Here is a 6,000-nt window from a genome sequence, read left to right as displayed (position 1 = left end):
GGGTAGCAGTCAAAGGGAATTTTCGAGGGCGTGTCGAAAATTTGAGCGGCCTTGTAATGAATGCGAAAAAACCGGTTGTCACCAATTTCTATGTAGTGTACGTTGTTTCTATCACTAAAAGAAAACTGAATACTGGATTTGTTTCAAACAGTAACTCCTCTTCTCGAAGTACTCAGTATCGTACCCCTTACCATCCGAACAGCTTTGATCCTAGAGATATGGGACATCCTGTATGGAAGCAGTGATTATAGAACCGTGTACAGTAAATACATTACGGACACTACATTGATAAACCCACTTTTAATGTGACTTGTTTCTCGTCTGATTTTATCTGCTACAATCGCAAAGATCTTTGTAATCGAAGGCCAGTCAGTTACATATTCGATAATGTAGCGTGAGAAAAACATTTGACTGTTCTGATCAGGGTATTAATGAAGGTTGTCACTGTCTTCTGCCAACACGTATTATGGTCACCTGCGTACCGGTGCTGAGTGCTGGTGGAGAGTAGGAAGAAAGAAGTAGGTATATTAACGTTTACTGTTCTGTCGAAGACGAGATAATTAAGGGGTGAAGCACTAGCTATACATAAAGACACTATTAGCAACGAACTTAAACATCTAGTACGCTAACACAACAGTTCTGGCGAGCCCCTGCAACACAGCTACTACTGGCAATCCCAGATGCTCGGCCCGCCGAAAAACAAGCAATCGCAGGGAAGCCGTACTGTACACAACGCGCAAACCAGCCACACACACCCCCTGCACTGTGAGCTGTTCTATGGTCGATCGTCCACTAATGTATGACGACCTCGGACTGTTACAGGGACGAAGCCGCTGCAGCATGCCCAGGAGAATTCACAGGAGCCCAGCTGCAGCGCGAGCACCCGCAACGACAAAGGTAACGACGCACCATACCTCGCACTAACATAACCTCACCTTGCATGCACTGTCGCTGCTAGCAAGCTGCTACTGCCCTTACTACCCGTCCTACTGTCGCAGAGGTTTTTCTTTCCCTTGGCGCTTGCCTTGGCACTTTTTTCCCTCTGCCCTTACAAACCGCTACCCTTCTATCGCTTTCGTCCACTCTCCTGATGGACCATGTTAATGTGTAATCCTACCCAGGCGCATGGACAAAATCACAGCCCACATCCCGGGTCTCCTGATTCGAATACTAACATGTTATACGGAGGTGACAGTAGAACTTATGGTTTGGTCGCCACGTCGGTGTGGGTGTGGAGGGGCCCCATCCTTAATAAATAAAAAAAAACTATGCATAAAATGGAATCTTCAGATCGGCTAAACACAAGAAAGAATCAATCACGCCGAGAAAACCAAGAAACCGAAAGTCTTCCTTTCTTTAATTTCATGCTCATTCATATGAACGTAAGCACACCCTAACGCTCCATAGAGGTTGCCATAAATTGCTTACGTCAAATGCGTGGATTGCTCCTCTGAAAAGGCACAGATAATTTCGTTTCCTATCTTCCCTCCGTCTGTAAAGTCTACGTAAATACTCCGGAAACCACCATACAGTGTATGGTGGTGGGCGCCATGTGCCACCACTAGTTGTTCCCTCCCCTGTTCCACTCGCAAATGCAGGGAGCGAAACACGACTGCTTCTTTCAGTATGAACCTTATCTTGTTTTCGCGGTTCATTACGCTGGATGTCTGTATCTGACAGCAAAATCGTTCTACGGTCGCAAATGTCTGTTCTGTAAACTTTCTCAATGGTTCCAGAATGAGATTTTCACTCTGCAGCGGAGTGTGCGCTGATATGAAACTTCCTGGCAGATTAAAACTGTGTGCCCGACCGAGACTCGAACTCGGGACCTTTGCCTTTCGCGGGCAAGTGCTCTACCATCTGAGCTACCGAAGCACGACTCACGCCCGGTCCTCACAGCTTTACTTCTGCCAGTATCTCGTCTCCTACCTTCCAAACTTTACAGAAGCTCTTCTGCGAACCTTGCAGAACTAGCACTCCTGAAAGAAAGGATACCGCGGAGACATGGCTTAGCCACAGCCTGCAGAAGAGCTTCTGTAAAGTTTGGAAGGTAGGAGACGAGATACTGGCAGAAGTAAAGCTGTGAGGACCGGGCGTGAGTCGTGCTTCGGTAGCTCAGGTGGTAGAGCACTTGCGCGCGAAAGGCAAAGGTCCCGAGTTCGAGTCTCGGTCGGGCACACAGTTTTAATCTGCCAGGAAGTTTCTCAATGGTGTTTCAAGAAAATAACCTTACCTTCCTTCCAGGGATTCCCATTTCACTTCACAGATATTTATATTAAACTGCCAGCCATTACGTAAGATAGAAATTCTGTCCAAGCCATCCTGTATCCTTCCACAGCCATTCAACGATGACATTTTTCCGTACACAACAGCGTCATCAGCAAACAGATGAACGTCGCTCCTCACCTTATTCGACAGATCGTTTTCGTATGTTAACAAGAGGAGCGGTCTTTTTACAGTCCCCCGGGGCACTCCTGGCTATATTTTTGTGTCCCTGATGAACACTCGCCGTCCAACCTAAAAAGTCTTCGAGTCACATGTCTGAAAATCTATTCCGTATGCTCGAACCTTCGTTAACAGTCTGGAGTGCTACGTCAAGCACTTTCCAGAAATCTTGGAACGGAACCTACCTCTTCCCTTATATAATGAATCAGCTGTCACCCAAATAAACCTCTGGGAAGTATCTACAGCCATATTATTACTCTGCAATTCACAACTGAGTGCCTGGTAGAAGGTTCATCGAATCACCTTCACGCTATTTCTCTGCTGTTCCACTCTCAAATGATTTGCGGGAAAAACAAAATTTAAATCTTTCCGCGCGCGCTTTTATTTCTCTTGTGTTATTATGATGATTATTTCTCCATATGTAGCAGGGAGGCAACAGAATATTTTCGTATGTGGAGGAGAATGTTGGTGATTGAAATTTCATGAGAAGATCCTGCCACAACGACAAACGCCTTTGTTCTAATGATTGCCACACCAATTCGAGTATAGTACCCGTAGCACACTCTCCCCATATTTCGCGCTAACACAAAACGAGCTGCCTTTCTTTGGACTTCTTCGATGAAATCCGTCAATCCTATTTGATACGGATCCCACACCACACAGTAATACCCCAGAAGAGGACGGAGGAGCGTGGCGTAACCAGACTGTTAAGTAGAAATATTGAATCTTCTAAGTGTTCTGCCAGTAAATTGCAGTCTTTGGTTTGCTTTCCCCACAACATTATCCATGTGATCGTTCCAACTTCAGTTATTCGCAGTTGTAATCCCTAAGCATTTAGCTGAATTGACACCCTTTAAATTTGTGTAATCTATCGTGTAACCGAAATTTCGCAATTTTTTGTACTCATGTGAAAGACTTCACACTTATTTAGAATCAATTGCCGCTTTTAGCGCCATGCAGAGGTCTTGTAAGTCTTTTGCAATTGCTTTTGATCGGTAAATGACAGAATCATCTGCAAACAATCTAAGTGGCCTGCTTAGATTGTCTGCTAAATCGTTTACGTAGATAAGGAACAGGAGAGCGCCTGTAACACTTTCTTGCAGAACGTCAATTTTACTTCTATTTTATTCTACGACTTTCCGTCAATTACTACGAACTGTGACCTTTCTGACAGGAAATCACGAATCCAGTCACACAACTGAGACGAATAATCTATAAGCACGCTATTTGGCCATGAGTCGCTTTTGATGAATAGTGTCAAAAGACTTATGGAGATCTAAAAATATGGTCTCAGTTTGACATATCCTGTTGACAGCACTCATTACTCCGTGAGAATGAAGAGCTAGGTGTTCTTGATAAGAACGGTATTTTCTGAATCCGTGTTGGCTGTTTATCAATAAATCGTTTTCTTCGAGGTAATTTTTAGTCTGCAAACACAGTATATGTTGCATAACGGTACTGCAGGTCGACGTTGGCGATATACGTCTGCAATTCAGCGGAATAATCCTATTTTCTATCTTGGGTGTTGGTGTGACTTGTGCAACTTTCTAGTCTTTATGTGCGGATATTTCGAGCGGGCGTTTGTATGGGATTGGTAAGTATGGAGCTATAGTGTCAGCATATTCTGAAAGGAACCTGACTGTCATAAGTCTAGGCCGGAGTGATTTAAGCTTCTTCGCTACACAAAGGACGTTTATTTTTAAATTGCTCATGTTTGCGGTTGTTCTTGATGCGAATTCTCAAATATTTACTTCGTCTTCTTAGGTGGAGGAATTTAGGAAAAATTTCAAATCAGCTGTCACCAAAGTTTTCAGACACTCGCTTATAGCTAGTACACAGCCCCTCTCCCCCCCCCCCCCAAAAAAGTCGTCGGCTCTATGACCCCCTCTCTCTCACTCATACACACACACAGTATAAACATCATAAAACTAATCTCGAACATGTACTTCGTGAGGTTGGCAACAAATAGGTAAACATACCAAAGAGGATGAAACAAGTAATGGAGTTGCAATATTTACGTTGTGGTGTACGACGAAATAGTTGTATCGAGTGACAAAAGAACAATAGTACACTACAAAAAAAGTGAGAAACATGGTAACAGTGTGAGGAAGGCCAGAACACAAAGTTGTGATTAGAGGGCTGTGATAAAAGTGGTAGTGCGACCTCGAGACCAGATGTGAGAAAACGCAGATCAGCAAATCGTAAGTAATTACTTTTTTACAAAAAAATCGCGAAGTGCACTGTTTAATAATCTAAAACTAACAAAACTGTAACGTTATAGATCCCACTGAGGATGACTTAGAACAGGAAAATGCGAAACGCGTATGGGATAAATAAAGTAACTAGCAGTAGGAAAAGGCAGTTTTATTTACAAAACAAGTAAGAAAACTATGTTTAGAAACGCTGCTTTAGTGGCACTGTCGTCAGTAACATCATCATTGTTATCACGCAGTGAAGGTATTAATTGTACCTTTATATCAGAGGTACTCCAAACATTTGAGTAGTGCTGAAAAACGACTGACACAAATGCTCTGTACGTGGTCTCCTCTGCACATGAGCTACACTTCCTTAGAATTCATCCAGTAAACTGAAGTCGACCATTTGCCTTCCCTACAACCGATGTTATGTGGTCGTTCCATTTCATATCGCTTTGTATAGAACGAATCAACAGCTCAGCTGACAAACCAAAAGGAAGCTGTTAATTGAGAGAGTAGTTGAATATTATTTCTAGTACGTAACGTAAACCTCTTAAGTGGTATCAAGGTGAGTTTCTCAGCTGGATGACAGGTGATGTTCTCAACCCGTGAGACAATGTAGAGAGAGATTTGATATTCAACTAAGAACAGCATCAATTCTGATGGTCAGATGTTTCTTTTCCACCATAGCCAGCTAGCTGATGAGTGGTAGAGAAACGGTCTTCCATCACCAAGGCTCTTAAAGGCTACTTGTTGGTGAGCACTGCATCATTAGAGAGTGCCAATGGCAGGTTTGGGAGTGGTTCAATGAGACATGCATTATGTGAATAATTATGTCAAAAGTATTGGTGCAAGTGTATTTCAAGTGGAATCTTACCAGAAGAATGGTGATAGTCCTCTAGATCATCAGAATCGACGTGGCTGTGGTGATGAGAATCTGCATGATGAGAGTCCCCATGCCCATGGTGGTGAGAGTCTGCTTGTGGATGGTAGTTGTGGTGTGGCTCTGGCGGCCAGTGTAGGGGCGGCGGCGCTGGCGTGTGCACGTATGCAGGGGGATGGTGCTGGTAGCCGGGTCCAGACCCGGAGGGGCCGTACTCGGCGTGGAACTGAGGCTGCAGCTGGAACTGAGGGTGAGCCTGAGGGTGTCCAAAGTAGTGGCCCCGCTCCTCCAGGCTTGCGCTGCTCGAATCAGAGGCGCCGCCCACTGTCACGATGCGGGAGATGGTGCCCGATGGGGTCCCGGGGGCTGAACCACTCGTGGCTACCACCAACAGCAGCAGCAAGAGGGTAATTCTGCTGCCAGCACTCATAGCTCCAGAAAGGTCAACCATATCCTCCAGTCAGTGGAGTAACCGCA

The sequence above is a fragment of the Schistocerca cancellata genome, chromosome 2, assembly GCF_023864275.1.
Source record: "Schistocerca cancellata isolate TAMUIC-IGC-003103 chromosome 2, iqSchCanc2.1, whole genome shotgun sequence".
Classification (NCBI taxonomy): domain Eukaryota; kingdom Metazoa; phylum Arthropoda; class Insecta; order Orthoptera; family Acrididae; genus Schistocerca; species Schistocerca cancellata.
This window is presented reverse-complemented; position numbering follows the sequence as displayed.